General features: G+C 44.3%; 1 long non-coding RNA gene across 1 annotated transcript in view; it reads right to left on the bottom strand.

Annotated features, from left to right (window-relative positions):
• Positions 1-17,777, bottom strand: part of LOC135974067 (uncharacterized) — a 48,618-nt gene that overhangs the window by 16,262 nt on the left and 14,579 nt on the right. The window contains exons 2-3 of the long non-coding RNA XR_010591190.1: positions 17,452-17,507; positions 10,114-10,199 (exon numbers count right to left, since the gene is read on the bottom strand). This is a non-coding gene — a long non-coding RNA (uncharacterized LOC135974067). The remainder of the gene's footprint in view (positions 1-10,113; positions 10,200-17,451; positions 17,508-17,777) is intronic.

Raw genomic sequence — 17,777 nt, 5'->3', positions numbered from 1 at the left:
AGGAGGATTACTGCTCTATCCCCGGACATATAGACCGCATTTTACTGTAGCTGCAGTAGCAGGGAATAAACAGTAGAGCGGCTTGTGCAGGACAATCACTGAAAACTGGACATTGCTAGATTTTTTTTCAAAACTTGCACTGCCCATGACTAAACTGTTAAGCGCATAGGGCACACTAATCATGAACAACCCATTCTTTTAATTGTTAATATTCCTGTTTTGTTAAAAATAAATGTTTAGATGTTTACAACACTTACTGGCTGATCCTTCACCAGATTCTGTTGCATCCCGGCTGTATCCTCTCTCTGCCATGTCTTTAGATATCTTCTCGTAGATCTTTGCATTCCGTCTTTTGGATCGCAGCTCGGAAAGCACGGACTCATCGCCCCACACAGTGATGAGATCCAAGACTTCCTGATCAGTCCATGCTGGGGCCCTCTTTCTATTCACAGACTGCACGGCCATCACTGCTGGAGAGCTCTGCATCGTTGCCAGTGCTGCTGTGCTCGCCACGATGTCCAGACAGGAAATGAGATTCAAACTGGCCAGACAGGAAAAGGAATTCCAATTCAAATTTTCCCGGGGCTTTTCCTGTGTGGCTGGTCAGAGCATCCGAGCTCGCACTGCTGTCCAGAGCGTCAACAGAGTGGTGCACTGTGGGATAGCTCCCGGAGCTATTAGCGTCGATTTCCATCCACACCTAGCCTAATTCGTCGGGGAGGAGTACAGAAGTCGAATTAAAGAGACCTCTATGTCGAACTAAATAGCATCGCAGTGTGGACGGGTGCAGGGTTAATTCGATGTAACGGCGCTAACTTCGACATAAACGCCTAGTGTAGACCAGGCCTAAGACAGAATGAATTGTGAGATTCCACCCTGAGACAGGGAAGGGCAAGAGACCTTGCCCACATGGGTGCATTCATGTCTTGTCTACTCTTCTAGTGATGTGTGGGGTACATGTAGTTCTGGAATGTCTGTACTCTATCACCTCACTGTCTGTACTGGCATTTCTACCCGAGCTAGGGGCAGGGGAAACATGCAGTGTCTGTACTCTCCTCCCAGTGTCTGTACCGTGAGTGTAGCCATACCATCACAGAGATCAGAAAGGGAGCGGAGCTGCAGCTAATATTCCACCCTAGAAAATCAGAATGAACCACCTGTATGTGCAGTATATGAGATCAAGATCAGGAGTACGTGAGCCTGGACTCCGCTCCTAATGAAAGAGCGGACTGTTAATTCATGCTGAAGGCTGCTAAAGGTCACAGACACAAGACTTTTGTTTCAAACCTTTACGGTGCAGCGCTTCTCAGAGCAAAGAGTATCTCATTCCCAAGCTCAATACCCAGGAGGCCCAGAGATCCTGGAGAAGGAAACTGACACACAAGGAAGTGGGCTGCTGGTTTCAACATTAAGCTGAATGGGGGGATACCACTGGCGATTAAATGACATCCCTTCATTGCTGAGGATGGCTAGGTTTTGACAACAAACTTTGCTAAAAAAAAAATGCTGCCCAATGCTAATGCTGCTTGACAAAGCAGAGTTTGAAACTATGAAATGTACTAAACAAGTTCCTCACCTAGTGAGTTATATAACAGATCAATATGGCATGACAGAGCATGTATTGCCCCTCTTATTGTGTATCTTTTGAGTATGTCCCAGGGTGGCCCTTTAAAAATAACTTGATGGACAGAGTTAAAAACGTATACTCAACAGACTCGAAATATTCACCTTCAGAACTTGCTAATAAAGGGAAAGCTTCTTTTGTTCAGAAAGACAATCTAGAAATTACCAAAACAGGGGATTTGCTTTCCAGATTAGCTGCTAGCATGATCCAGAAAGCTATTTATACCAGAGAGAGCTATTCTAGGATTTTTGTTCAGAAGGGTAAGAAAGAAGCTAACAAACCTCAGGGGGAAATAACTGCTGCACGCTGTGACATTAACAGAAGGCCAGAGCTAGCCCTACATGGCAGCAGCTTTCCTTTGCTGTTAAGAAAATCTTATTGACCATTTTTGGCTTAAACCAGTGTTGGCCAAACTTGGGACGCCGCTTGTGTAGGGAAAGCCCCTGGCGGGCCGGGCCGGTTTGTTTACCTGCCGCGTCCGCAGGTTCGGCCGAGCGCGGCTCCCACTGGCCGCAGTTCGCTGCTCCAGGCCAATGGGAGCTGCTGGAAGCGGCGGCCGGTACATCCCTCTGCCCGTGCTGCTTCCAGCAGCTCCCATTGGCCTGGAGCGGTGAACCGCGGCCAGTGGGAGCCGTGATCGGCCGGACCTGCGAACGCGGCAGGTAAACAAACCGGCCCAGCCCGCCAGGGGCTTTCCCTACACAAGCGGCGTCCCAAGTTTGGGAAACACTGGCTTAAACAGAAAAATCTATGGAAACCAGCAGAATTGGCTGCAATGGTGTCTTTTCTCAAAAAAATATAAATTTACCCTTATTCCAGGCAAATTCCGGGAGAAATAAAAGTAAATGCAACCAGGCAAGGGACCACGTACCAAACTGGGAAAGCCACTGCCTGTCCCTTACAGTGACAAAGCTAATCTACCTGACCTTCACAGACCGTGCCATTTACCAAACAATTTGCAGTTTATAATACTGATTGCAAACAGGATCAATAGTGAGCCATAGCTCCTGGTATTGCTATATATTGGCAGCTGGCACTCCTTTGAACCTTTTAGCCATGTGTGACAATAACCCTTACCTGCTTCAGGGCTTTCAATTTAATCACGGCTGTTTACTTGTCAGAATACACACAACATGAAACTCACGGATCTACAGAAATACTCGGGGACATGAGTGATGCCCACAGGATCACTTGCAGGTCCGAGGCTGAATCCCATAGATTTAAATGCCACCTCGAGGGCTGAATCCTGTCCAAGTAGCATCACTGATGCAAAGGGGTCCAGAGATGTAGCCTACCCATAAGAATAGCGGATGACTGGGGACCACCTCCATGGGGTACTGAAGAGGAACACACTGGGGACCAAACTTTGCTCTTCTTTATAGCATACATGCTAGCTAGAGGCCATCTCTCCTAGCATGCTGGTGCTCCAGGGAGGAATAATGCCTTGCTTTGAGCATGGGAAGGTTAATGAGAAAGACCAAACTCCAGCACAACAGACAGCAGGACTTGAGCCCAGCTCTATCCATTTTCGGCCCAGGACTCCACAAAGTGTGTTAAGCTACTCTTGTTAAACAATTATTTTTCAGCAACTGGAATGATGCCTTGTTGCATAGTAAGGCCCAGATTTTCTGGAGAGTTTGATGCCCACAGTCTGGGCCGGGTATTTAAAATCAATGGTCAGGTTTAACAGCTCATAGAAACACTTTTCAAGGCTAGGAAGCTCAGTACTGAATCACATCAGTGATCTGCCAATTCCCTGCCCTGTCTTGATTTTTGCCTTTGTGCTTAGGGTGACCAGATAGCAAGTATGAAAAATCGAGACAGAGTGTGGGGGGTAATAGGCACCCATATAAGAAAAATCTCCAAATATTGGGACTGTCCCTATAAAATCGGGACATCTGGTCACCCTATTTGTGCTTTAAGTGAACAGACAATTCTATCTCACAGGCAAACTTCTTCCGAGGGGGCCAATTCTTTTTGTTTTATGCCCTGTGCAGGTAACATCCACCACCCTTGTTGAAAAGACCTTTGCCAAACCAGACTCTGCATCTGTACACCTGAACTCTGGAGACATTTGGCTCCAGCGTGCAATTCAACTTTATGAATCAGGTCACCTAGGACTACAAATACCACCTACAGAGCTCCAGCGTGCAATTCAACTTTATGAATCAGGTCACCTAGGACTACAAATACCACCTACAGAGCTGCTTCTCTCCTCCTCCCTTTCATTTCCATCAAACTTCTAGCTTAAATGCAATATACTCCCTCTTCTCTCCCCTACCCACCACAGTAGCAGAGAACTGCACAGTTAGGGGCCAGATCCTTAGCTAGCAGAAGTCACTATAGCACCATTGATTTCAAAGGAGCTAGGCTGAAACCTACAAGCTAATGAACTGCCATTAGGCGTTTTATTCCTTCCTTTGGTGCATTTGGCACATTAGCCAGTTTGAAAACAGAGAATCTGACTAGACAAGCTATTTGCTGTATTTCAGTACAGCAATTCCTATGCTCCCAATAGGAGAGTGAGACAATGACAACCTTGTGTGTAGATTTAGTTTCTCTGTCTGCTAAAAGTTTATGAGCTTTCAATGATGGAGAGATTCTATAATTCTCAGACAGTACAAGGCTAAGGACTGTTACTGCTTTGCATTATTCAGTAGGACGCATACAATTAGTACCTTATGTTCAGCGCGGTGTTCACACTAGCATCAGGTTATCATAAAACATAATTATGGGAAACTGTAAATATGTGCTCCTCTCTCCCCTGCTGGAAAACAAGGACATCCCTGGTATTTCAGAACAAGGGGCACAGCTCTCTGATCCCGCTACATAGAACAAAGCCTCAACTCAGCGACTACCCTGGCATGTTCAGAGAAGCACTGACCCCAGAAACGATGCTAATAGAAGCAACAGGACAGCAAGAGGACATTGCTGTGCAATCAGTAAGTGGGCAGGAGCCTGGATCTTGGGGAAAAAAAGAACGCTAGCTTTCATTCTGCAGCAGTAAGGACATTTTCCTAGGGAAAAATGTCACCAGAGCATGGGTTTGGGTGGCATATTTAAAAATTCCACAAACTGTCTCTATCCTCAGATGTCTTGCCACCATCCTGCCCCGGGCTCACCCCCCGACTGCCATGTTGTGGGTGCAGGAATGAGGAAGAGGCACAGAAGGACTGCATGGCTGCAACAGAGCGAAGCGCTTTGCCTTTATGTCCTCACGTTCCGTTTCTTTATTTTGTGCTCAGGCTGCCCAGTGACAGGGTTGTCAAACAGCTTTGTATGCATTTGTACTAATCTGGGGTCAGAGCGGGTTCCAGAAGAATGCCATCTGCCTCATCTCCCTTGGGGGAGAGTGAGCGAATGTACCTGGAACTCAGTGCTCTTACGAAAAGTGAATGCATTCGCAGCTGGATCAGCTTTGGGGAAAGTATCACCTTGAGTTCAAATGACAACTGCTCTGATTATTCCACATCCACGAGCCGAAAGGGAACGAAGAAAAGCAAGGAAGGGTAAGAATGATGACGACACATGGAGCTGTTAAATGCCAATACAGCAAGCCGAGATAGTGGCCCTTTGGATGTTTTGAAAGCTTCCGAATACCAGTCTAAAATCTCAGCCAAAATCGCCAAAGGCTTTGAGACAGGCTTGGCTGAATCAGGGGCGGCTCTAGCTTTTTTGCTGCCCCAAGCACGGCAGTCAGGCTGCCTTTGGCAGCGTGCCTGCGGGAGGTCCGCCGGTCCCGCGGCTTCAACGTATCCGCCGCCGAATTGCCGCTGAAGCCGTGGGACCAGCGGACCTCCCGCAGGCATGCCGCTGAAGGCTGCCTGACTACCGCCCTCTCAGGGACCGGCAGGGCACCCCCCGCAGCTTGCCGCCCCAGACACGCGCTTGGAGCGCTGATGCCTGGAGCCGCCGCTGGGCTGAATAAAGCCATTGGAAAGACTGTCTCAGGTTGAAAGGTGAAACCATTTTAATCCAGTTAGACGCTTCCATGAGCAAAGTTACAGTGCTGAGCCCAGTGCCTGAGAATTGGACTTACGCTATGGACTTGTCTACACCTTGACTTCATCTGCACCAGACAGGTGTAAATTCTAGTGTGCACTAGTTTTAACTGGCCTGTGAGACTCTGCTGGTGTGCCCTAGAACTTGCCTAGTGCACGTTAATAGAGGGCTGTTTGAAACTGGACTACATCAATGTGCACTAGAGAACTTTTGGTGCATGCCAGCACGGTCCACAGATGCCAGTTAGTGTGCAGTGCTAGTGCACACTAGAATTTACACCCCTGTAGTGTAGGCTAAGGCAACATGCAGACAAACCCTCTGTTTTCTTTTCAGAGCAGTGTGGCCTAATGAATAGACTCAGCAGACGCAGGTTCTGTTCCTGGCTCTGCTGCTGACTGGCTTTGGGCAGATCACTTCATTTCCCTGTGCCTCAGTTTCCCCTTCTGTAAAATGTGGATGAATTATACTAACCTCCTTTATAAAGTGTATTGAGATCTATTGATGAAAAGCGCTATCGAAGAGCTAAGTATTATTATAAATAATAATTCCTCAGAGGGTTTTTGGCCAATGCCACCTACTTGCCTTTCATTAATCATGCAGCCTGAATTTTCTCACCATAGCATGCCTGGCAATAAAGTATCATCTAGCTTCCTCAGTGGATCATTCCAAACAGCATAAATCCCAGAGGATTTGCATGGACGAATTTACACTTCACTTTGTCCTGCCGCCTCCCTGGCTCCCAATCCTGCTGTCGTGGGTATGCTTTATGGTGCTATAAAGAGGCAAAGAAAGCCATACCACTCTACTGATTTTCTCACTCTTATACTTCACAGCAATAGCCACAGTGCCAAGTGAGGTGCACAGACTGCACTACCCACCACTCCAGACTTCACATCAGGACTAGCCCTAAGCTTTGCAGAAAGCTGCTGCTTGAGATGAATAGGTCTTTGTCAACACACAGCAAATTTTTTAGCTTACTGAGTCCGGAAACGGGACAGGAATGAGATGGAAAAAGCAAGAAGGTTGGAGACATGCAATGGCCACTACCTTCAAACCTGGTGCTGGGGAAATAGCCTACCCAGAAATCTTTAAAGGGAAGGAATATCACATGAGTGACAGGGGGTACGTTGACAGATGTAGGTTGGACCAGATCTCTTTTCTCCCCTAGCTCTCTGGGAGAATAGTTAGTTTCCTTCTCTCACAGAGTATTAGCCTGTTTTTCTTTCACTTTTATGTAATTGTCTATGTTTCCCCATTTACAGGGTTTTTTGCCTGGATTGAGATAAAACACCCTCTATTCAATTTGCTGGCTCTCCTTGGACTGTTATTTTCTCTCTCCACGTCCTGTGGTAAGCCTGGAATCCTGAGATAGTGCAGGCCACAGCGCACACCCATATTGGGAGAGCGAGTTGCACAATTAGTCCAAAACACAAACAGTCCAAAGGAAGTGTATTTATAAAACAGTAGTTCTTAAAGGGGCACTACCTGCTTAATTTTTTCAACAGTGACAAATACAAAAACTTCAGTTTTCTGACAGAGCCCTCTTTATACAGTATATCTTGATGTTTTAGGGGAAAACATTGGTTTAAAAAAATTCTGTGGTGCTCTTCTGCTTCCTTCCAGATGAGCTCCCTGCAAGCAGCGCATGCAAGTGAGGATGTGATCATGCTAGTATTGGAGCCAGGAAGTGCAACCGACCATACTCATAACAGTGGCACTGATTATATAGTACGTGATGAAGTCAAATGTTCGAAGTAAACAGACTGGAAATAAATCTCTCTCTACTCACTTTTATTTATCATTGTCAGGGTTCCCTCCCAACTCTGAGCTCTGGGGTACAGATGTGGGGACCCGCATGAAAGACCCCCTAAATTTATATTCCACCAGCATAGGTTAAAAACTTCCACAAGGCACAAATTCATTTCCTTGTCCTTTGACGGTATTGCTGCCACCACCAAGTGATTTAGACAAAGATTCAGGGAAAGGACCACTTGGATTCCCTATTTCCCCAAAATATCCCCCAAGCCCCTTCACCCCCTTTCCTGGGGAGGCTTGAGAATAATATACTAAGCAATAGGTCAACAAAGTGAGCACAGACTAACCCCTTTGGTTTTTAGGACACTAAAAAAATCAATCACGTTCTTAAAAGAAGAACTTTATTATAAAGAATAAAGTAAAAGAATCACACCTGCAAAATCAGGTTGGAGGGTAACTTTACAGGGTAATAAAAGATTTAAAACACAGAGGACTCCCCTCTGGACTCAACTTCCAGTTACAAAAAACAGGAATAAAGCTAACTCTTAGCATAGGGAAAATTCACAAGCTAAAACAAAAGATAATCTAACGCATTTCTTCACCTTTACTTACAATTTCTGTAATTTTATATGTACTATTTCAGGTATCTTTTTAGGAACTTGTTAACCTGGTTGGTCTCTTTCTCTCTGTCCCGAGATGGAACAAACAAAGAGAGCACAAACAAAACCTTCCCCCCCACCCAAATTTGAAAGTCCATTGGTCCTTCTGGTCAGGTGCCAACTAGGTTAATTGAACTGATTAACCCCCTTACAGGTAAAGATTCAGTACATCTGGCCAGGAGGGATTTTATGTTACTGCATACATAAAGGTTATTACCCTTCCCTTTATATTTATGACAATCATAGAATCATAGAATATCAGGGTTGGAAGGGACCTCAAGAGGTCATCTAGTCCAACCACCTGCTCAAAGCAGGACAAATCCCCAACTAAATCATCCCAGCCAGGGCTTTGTCAAGCCTGACCTTAAAAACCTCTAAGGAAGGAGATTCCACCATCTCCCTAGGTAACCCATTCCAGTGCTTCACCACCCTCCTAGTGAAAAAGTTTTTCCTAATATCCAACCTAAACCTCCCCCACTGCAACTTGAGACCATTACTCCTTGTTCTAACATCTGCTACCACTGAGAACAGTCTAGATCCACCCTCTTTGGAACCCCCTTTCAGGTAGTTGAAAGCAGCTATCAAATCCCCCCTCATTCTTCTCTTCTGCAGACGAAATAATCCCAGTTCCCTCAGCCTCTCCTCATAAGTCATGTGCTCCAGCCCCCTAATCATTTTTGTTGCCCTCTGCTGGACTCTTTCCAATTTTTCCACATCCTTCTTCTAGTGGGGGGCCCAAAACTGGACACAGTACTCCAGATGAGGCCTCACCAATGCAGAATAGAGGTGAATGATCATGTCCCTTGATCTGCTGGCAATGCTCCTACTTATACAGCCCAAAATGCTGTTAGCCTTCTTGGCAACAAGGGCACACTGTTGACTCATATCCAGCTTCTGGTCCACTGTAACCCCTAGGTTCTTTTCTGCAGAACTTCTGCCTAGCCATTCGGTCCCTAATCTGTAGCAGTGCATGGATTCTTCCATCCTAGGTGCAGGACTCTGCACTTGTTCTTGTTGAACCTCATCAGATTTCTTTTGGCCCAATCCTCTAATTTGTCTAGGTCCCGCTGAATCCTATCCCTACCCTCCAGCATATCTACCACTTTTCCCAGTTTAGTGTCAACTACAAACTTGATGAGAATGCAATCCACGCCATCCTTCAGATCTTTAACGAAGATATTGAACAAAACCAGCCCCAAGACTGACCCTTGAGGCACTCCGCTTGATACCAATTGCCAACTAGACATGGAGCCATTGATCACTACCCATTGAGCCCGATGATCTAACCAGCTTTCTATCCACCTTATAGTCCATTCATCCAGCCCATACTACTTTAACTTGCTGGCAAGAATACTGTGGGAGACCATATCAAAAGCGTTGCTAAAGTCAATTTATACCATCTTTGGTGTTACTTGGGAAGCACAAACCTTTTTAGCTGTAAATATGATTTTCAAGCTGATAGCATCATTTTAACAAGATCTACCAGAACCACATGACAGAGTAAATAACCTTCCATGTGAAGGCAGAAAGCCTGATAGAAAGAACCTGCATTCCAGTCCATCAGCAGCCTGTGAGCAAGGGCAGAAAGAACAGTCGTTTGATTTCATATTTGGGACAAGACCATTTACATTCTTGCTTTGCGAAATCCCTGCTGTGTTTAACTGAGGTGGAAATTTAGAATGAGCATAATTATACCCATGTAGTGATCTACTCAAAGCCGTGCAATGTAATTTAGTAAACATACACACATGGGAGCTAATCCACAGTCCAGTGAAGTCGGTGGAAAGGCTCCCATTAACTTCAGTGGAGTTGGATCAGGCCCATAGTAAGCAAAGCATTGAACTATGACCCAGAAATGATGATAGAGAAACATAACTTATGTCAATCAACCCTAAAATTGGCTGCAACATATCTAAGGACACTAACTCAAAAAAAGGCACTGTGCAAAAGTGTCTATTGTAGGCCCCACGCTACAAGGAGCTGAATACCTCCTGTGAGTATATTCACAGCATGTTGGATTGTGGATCACTGGGGGTGGGGAGGCACCCAAACATGTCACCAAGTGTTTCCTACCTCACAAAAGGAGCTGTCCAGGGGCAGGTCAAGTTTTGGAAAGGTTCTTGCGGTCTCTAAGGCAGTTTGTCCAGCGGCACATCACACTAAAAGAAAGGAGAGAACAAAATATTGTTAGAAACACATTTCTCTAAAGCTTCTGTTTTCTCACTGCTAGAAACCTACCCACCTACCTGGCTGTGGAGATTATAATGATGACCATAGATGTAGTATCTAAGGCCCAGATATTCAAAGGCACTTAGGTGCCTAAACTTCTATTGTGGGAGTTGGGTGCCTAAATACCTTTGAGGAGCTGGGCTTAAGAACCTTCCACATACTAGCTCTAGCAAAGGTCCTAGCAGACTTCATGGAGTCACTGGCATGTCTTTGTATTTGAGTTCTCTACTACACAGTGCGTAGTAAATTGCAGACGCTCAGATCTTCCAGCAAATTTCTGTTTCACTTCTTCCACAAAGCCATTTAACATGAGCATCTGATTCTATTGTTGCAAATTCAAGAAAAGAAGAGGGGACAATAAACATGACGTTTTAAATCCCTATTTGCTTTGCACTATAAGAAAAGCTTAAACTGTATGAGAATTGTTCAGTACCTTTGGTTAACATGAGGAGATTGTATTTCCTAGCAATGTTGCTAGAGAACATCAAGGTGAACTCATTTATTGTTTCAAAGCACCCAGCAGGAATTTAGAGATAGCAAGAAGATGATGAAGGTCACAAAAGGGGCCTATATTCATAAAGCAAATTTATTAACATAAAAAAACTGATAGAATTTCAAAAGAAAAATAATTCATGGTTAATTTTACAACAGGCATTTTATTGTGAACCATAACAGTCATTTTTAGACCGTGCAGGTTTTATGTACTAAGGCCCTGATTCAGGAAAGTACTTAAACATGAGCTTAAAATTAAAGTACCTACTATGAGCGTTCCTGAATAGGAATGCTTTTCTACATTAAGAGTCCAAAGAGGTTTGATTCAAAGCCTTTGAAGTCTATGGGAGTCTTACTACAGACATCAGTGGGTTTTAGATCAGGCCTCAGATTACTACTACTCTTTATACATAGTGTTGGTTTCCGGGTAAAGTTGAGAGCACAGTTGGAAGGCAAACAACATTTATTGACCACCCTGACCATAAAAATTCCTAGGAAGATTTTTAATTTAAAAAAAGCAATTGTATGATTAAAAATGCAAAGTAGGCATTATCATCCGTTCAGTAATGAATAGCAAAATGGATAAGGAAGAATATGTACTAGCCTATTTTACTATTACTCCAGTTTTCCTTTTAAAACAGATACTGTGGTCTGACTGATTAAAATCCCTTTAATTTCCCCTGCTTTTACTGTCAATTAAATTTCACTAACACAGAGAGAGGAGCAGAGCAACAATGCAAAAATCAATTACCTAGAACAGAAACAAGATGATAATGAATAACCGTGAATTTTTTTATCTCCTATAAAATTATTTAAAATGAAGGAGCATTCTGATTGGCCACAGAGTGTGGCTTTTTTGCATTACACTAAAATAGACTTGCTCAGCCAATCAGAATCTGGAGATGCTGTACTGTTACTGATGAATAACTCAGAAAATATGATTTCCTGCACTCTGGATAATCATTGCACAGTTATGCAAAACCCTGTGCTCTGACTAAAATGTTTCTGTCAGCCAGTCAGAATGCAGTATTTTTCTTAATCATATTGTTTAGTAACCATATGCTCAGCACGAAAATCGCTCTTCTCCGATTGGCCAAAATCATAAATTTGCATTTATGGGCCCCTGTACTTGGAAACGTTAAACGGGTTGCCACCAACAAAAATGCCATATCAGCCTTGACACCCTTCAGCAAATCCCAAAACACGTCAAAACATAAGAGGGAATTTTAAAAGCTCCCCCAACAGGGCAGGACAATGAGTCTGTTGAATAAGGAAGTGATCTACAAGAATTGAACATGCTTCTAGTTGGCCTCCAACCTGCCTCCTCTTCTGCTTGGCCGTCCACATACACAAGTCAGCCAGGCTCTTGTTTCCAGGGCAACTGTGGGTCAGATTTCCCCCTTTCATAGCAGGGGTGAAGGGGAAGGAGAGCTCTCTCATGTTTCACTCTTGGTGTTTTCTCTACACAGTCCCTAATGGTGGGAGGAGCTACAGTGCCTGCTATTTGTGAAGGCTATGACTCTCCAAACCTCATAGATCATGGGAATCTACCTGAAGAGGACATCCGTTCCATGTGGAGCCAGGAGCCATCATGCAGGTACGGCCTCTGCTCCATTGCCCCCTCTCTATCACCCTGGCAGTGCAGCTACCGCAGGAGCCAGGTTGTCATTGGCAAGGTTACACGGAGTAGCAGTGGCAGATGGAACCAGGTGGGAGGTAAATACTGCTCCCAGCTCTATTATCTCCCATGTGGATTTCCACAGACACACTGCAGGGGATGGTGCTGTGAGAAGCAACATCTCCCTTTTCCTCCAAACCCTCCCACCCCAGAAATTGGCAGAGCTCCTGTGGAGGTTTAGCATCACGGGGCTGGGGGAAAGAGAGAGAGCTTTCAACCTGGGAGTCTATTCAACAGAGGTTACAGTTATTAGCTCCTCACCAGGAAACCCCCTGCAGTCATCATCATCATAATAATAATGCATATCTCCATGGATACATAGCTTTCTTGATAGTAATTCACCCATGAAAAGACAAGAAAAACAGTCAGGAGAAAGCTTTGATATATTTTCTGTTCTATCTTCTTTTATTTTTGTTTCAATCTCACCGAATAGGAATTCACTTCATGTTTTAGGCATCATTAGGAGCCTAAAGACTGTAGCAGCTTTTAAGAAATTGGCCACTTAAGCCCGAGTTGCAGTGACGTTACCGGTGAGATGGAGTGAAGACGGCCTTGCATAAGAATGAGCAGGTCCCTTTTACAAAAGCTAACAATGCAGTGAGCACAGGAGAACAAACCAAGAAGGTTCAAGTTCTAATCCTAACTCCGTTACAGGCTTACTGTGCAAATCATTTAACTCTCCATGCCTCAATTTTGGCACAACAGAGACCCTATTGCTGTATACAGATGGAGTTCCCATCCTCCTCCTCATAAAGCGTACACGCTCTGGGCCAGACGTTCAGCATAGCTAAGGCGAGTAGATGAGGTGGCTCTAAGCTATCTTTCTGCTTCATCCAGATCCTGGGGCCACGGAGGAGAGAAACTGTCTCCAGCATAATTTAGAGCAGACCATAGGCTGCTCTATGCTGCGCTGGCTGCAGCAGTCCAATAGGGATTGCTGCATCGGTAGAGGATTAGGCTATGTATAACGCACACCAGTCCCATCTCTCTCCACACCATATGCAGTGACAGCAGGGGTGTAGAACTGGCTACACCATGTTTACTCTTCCCACAGATTTCTCTGCAGCAGTGAAGTGATCCATCCCAGGGCTAAGGATTGAGCCCCACTTCAATAGGCCAAACGTATCCCCTTTCTGGGGACTGGCTTTGTTGGTAACTGAAATGACAACCAAACAGAATTCTTCTCCCCAACCCTAGCTGTTTTTAGTGGTTTCCTTCCAGCAATCTCCTCCCCATCCCACACCCTAGTTTCCTGGGCCCCACAGAAAGGCTCTAACCCTTCTTAATCCCTAGCTGGAGATAAGAGAGTCCATCTGATAGTAAAAATCAAAACTACTTCCACCGCAGCTCCGTGCAGGGATCAAGCACTTGATAATTAATGCTACTGCTTAGGGACTTGGAAGATGAAAGAATAGAATGTGAAATAACTTTTTTTCCTTGTTCTTTTTTGTGGGTAACTTGGTATCAATTGGGAAATTCATAGCATCGTTACAGAAATGCCAGATGTTCAGCCAAGACCACCTTGTCCTGAATATTCAAACCCACTGAGTTAATACAACTCTGCCTGGACCAGTTCACTCAATGAAAACTGCTTCTGAAGTTCCAGGCTCTTGCATAGGGTGAATCCTGGGGTGTGTTTCTTCAAGGCTAAAATGAAACTTTAAGTAGAAACGTAGTAAAGCATAAAGGTGTTTCCTTGGGTTCACACTTAATACAAACTACTTTTCCTTGCAGAATGAGGTGTGTGTGTGTGTGTGTGTGTATTGTGACAAAGTTCCTCCTCTATCTTGGTGGGTCCTGTGCTTATTGGCGGATTTTCTTGCCTCAGAGATTCCCCATGTGGGTTGGGGAACAGCCCAGAGACCTTCTCCTCTGGGAGAACCCACAGTCCAGGTCAATTGGGAGGTTTGGGGGGAACCCGGGCCCGGCCTCTACTCCGGGTTCCAGCCCAGGGCCCTGTGGACTGCAGCTGTCTATAGTGCCTCCTGTAACAGCTGCATGACAGCTACAACTCCCTGGGCTACTTCCCCATGGCCTCCTCCAAACACCTTCCTTATTCTCACCACAGGACCTTCCTCCTGGTGTCTGATAACGCTTGTGCTCCTCAGTCCTCCAGCAGCACACCCTCTCACTCTCAGCTCCTTGCGCCACTTGCTCCCAGCTCCTCACACTCACACCACAAACTGAAGTGAGCTCCTTTTAAAACCCAGGTGCCCTGATTAGCCTGCCTTAATTGATTCTAGAAGCGTCTTCTTAATTGGCTCCAGGTGTCCTAATTAGCCTGCCTGCCTTAACTGGTTCTAGCAGGTTCCTGATTACTTTAGTGCAGCCCCTGCTCCGGTCACTCAGGGAACAGAAAACTACTCATCCAGTGACCAGTATATTTGCCCTCTACCAGACTCCTGTACCCCACTGGTCTGGGTCTGTCACATAATAATAATAATATATATATATATATAAAAAATTCACAGTAGCAGAGGTCTACACAAATGTGAGATGGCTTTGTAGTGGAAGATTGAACACAGCTAACTATCACCTTCATCCTACAAGCTGGATCTGTGTGAGTGGGCTCCACACAGGCCCCCACAAGGCATCTGTGCAGATGCAATTGCAGAATTGGGCCCTATAGCTTTCACTATCAGCAACTGCTATAACAACATAGGGCCCAGTCTTAGACTACACTTCCCCGTCCAAGTGGCCAGTCTGTCTGGGGATCTCCGAAAGTGAAGACCAGACAAGGAGGCTTTCCACCCAAGAAGCTGCCTCATTCCTACAGCAGCCTTAGCTCTGCAGTATCTCCAACAGCTATTGCATTCTCCTTGTAGCACAGAATGGCTCAGGGATCCAGATAATCACCGATGCACCAACCCATATAGCAGAGCTAGAGAGCACACAGGAATTGTGGACACTGCTTCCCATCTTCCCTTCCTCACTTTTTGCGCAGGGGAGACATGCTTCTTTAGCCTGTCTGGAGTCCTTTAAGACTACAGGACAGAGAAAAGGATTTGGGGCTGAATCCAATGTCCACTGAAGTGAATGGGAGCCTTTCCACTGACTTAAAAGTGCTTTGGATTACACCCCAAAATCCGTGTTGTCTGCCTGGCACATAAGTACCATTACTTATGCACTAGAGCCAAACTGTCTTCCGAAACAAGAGGGAGGGCATTCCCCCAGTGGGTCTAGCACCCAACAAAAAGTAAAGAGCACAATTTCACCGACTGGTGGTGCCTGTAGATCAAGGCCAGTTTTGAACTCAAAAAACGCGAAGTCAACATGATGGGAGTCAAAATAGTGAGTTTTTCAATCCAGTCTAAAGGACTCGGACCTGATCGACACAGAATTGCACCAGGGTTTTCGTGGGGTTTTAGAGTGTGTTTTTAATTGTGATGTAGTTAAACCAGCGTAATCCTCTGGGTAGACACTTTTTCTTCAGCCTAAACCTGGTTTATACCACTTTTCCTTGACAACGTAAGATACAAACCAGGGTTCAACAGATTTAAGAGTGTCCTAGTTTGCATGAGTTTAAGTCAATTTAAAATGTGATTTTAGTCAAACCACTGCAACTTGTGTGTGAAGACAAGTCCTTACAAATCATGGCTTTGGATACAAACAAACTAGTAAGACATGATGAGGCATTTATCTAGCAATAGTAATGGCTAGAGAAAGATTGAAGGAGATTGATGGGGAGATGAAAATGACGACATAAGCGCTGCATTAAATTTAGTGAACAGCTTTGCTATGCTACACATAAATGGGATTTTTTTTTTATTACCATCTCCACTCTGGTGTCTTTTGATGTTGAACAACATATTGTATTAAGGCAAAACACTCTATTTCGTTCCCAAATTAGTATTCTTAGAAGCCTGGAACACATAATAAATTCACTCTCACATTGGCTTGACCATATTGCTTAGTTAATTTAACACAGTTTATCTCGCAGTTCACGCGAGAAAAATGTAATTAAATGTTTGCTTGTTTTTATTCCAGTTAAGGTTGCTAATGCCAAACTGCTCTTTTGTGAATGTGTAAGTGTAAAGTGCCATTACTTGTGTATTTCACCTAGCATATTGTGGTAGCCTTCAAAAATTATAAAGTAATAATGATAATATTATATAATAAAAATAATATATAATGTGGAAATATTTATGCTTTGTATTTTGACAGTTGTAGTGTGGCCAGTTCTCATGATTTTATTCTGAACATCTGGTGTTTTTATTAAAGTGCCAGCTCTTGGAGTCATGTGAATACAAGAACTTTAGCTCTCATTCTTAAAGAAAGGAAAATAAACCTACAGCCCTCACAGTTAAATTAAATTAATGGAGATATCCTACCTCCTAGAACTGGAAGGTCATCGAGTCCAGCACCCTGCCTTCACTAGCAGGACCAAGTACTGATTTTGCCCCAGATCCCTAAGTGGCCTCCTCAAGGATTGAACTCACAACCCTGGGTTTAGCAGGCCAATGCTCAAACTGAGCATTAAAGCTTTAAAAATATGACCAGCATGCAAAAATGTATCTTTTAAAAATCTTTTAAGTCAATCTCAAGTTTGTGGGGCCTGATTCGTGATTTTTGAATGTTTGGTCCTTGCAATACTGTGTACATTTACAATATAAACAAACTGAAAAATCAGGGTCCTACTTCAAGGGAATACTATAGAGATTCAGTCTGATGACAGCCAACATTTGACCCAGTTTATATTTTTTAGAATCTGGTGGAGACCGACCTGGAGATCAAAATACCTCTTTGGTATTTTCATCTAACTGGATCAAAACTAACTTGGGTACGTCTACATGTGCTGTAATCACAAACCCCAGCTGCAGCGTAGACATACCCATTACTTCCAATTGTAGAAGTGTCCACATCACTAAAGCCAGCCACCATAAATGCCATCAGTTGAGAAGATGAGGACCTGAATAGGCACGGAGACTGAACTGTCCTTTGGCCTTTAGAAGTGATTTGACCAGTTCAGAGGTAAGACACATTGGCAAATGGGGAGTTTGCACTATCCCTACCTGTGCTGTGCGGTGGAGGATTTAATTCTCTTTCAGTCTGGCACTTTTCACATCCCCTATACAAAGGAGACAAAAGAGAGGAGACACAGGGGAAAAAAATACCTTTTTAAAATTATCTGATCATGGAAAACTCTGGAAAAAAGCATAGAAATAGCAAATGTTTATGCACAGTATGTTGCAGTATGCATCTGAACACTGTTTACTCTTGTGCTCCGTTTGATGGCTCTGCAGCAGAAATTAACTATCAAACACTATTTTCAGAGCTGTACCAACATCACAGATAATGGTGTGCAAACAAAGGAGTGAGCACAGAAAGCTACTTTCAT

This window comes from Chrysemys picta, chromosome 10 (genome assembly GCF_011386835.1).
Source record: "Chrysemys picta bellii isolate R12L10 chromosome 10, ASM1138683v2, whole genome shotgun sequence".
NCBI classification, from domain to species: domain Eukaryota; kingdom Metazoa; phylum Chordata; order Testudines; family Emydidae; genus Chrysemys; species Chrysemys picta.
Note: the sequence above shows the minus strand (reverse complement) of the source record. Positions and strands in the feature narration are given on the sequence as shown.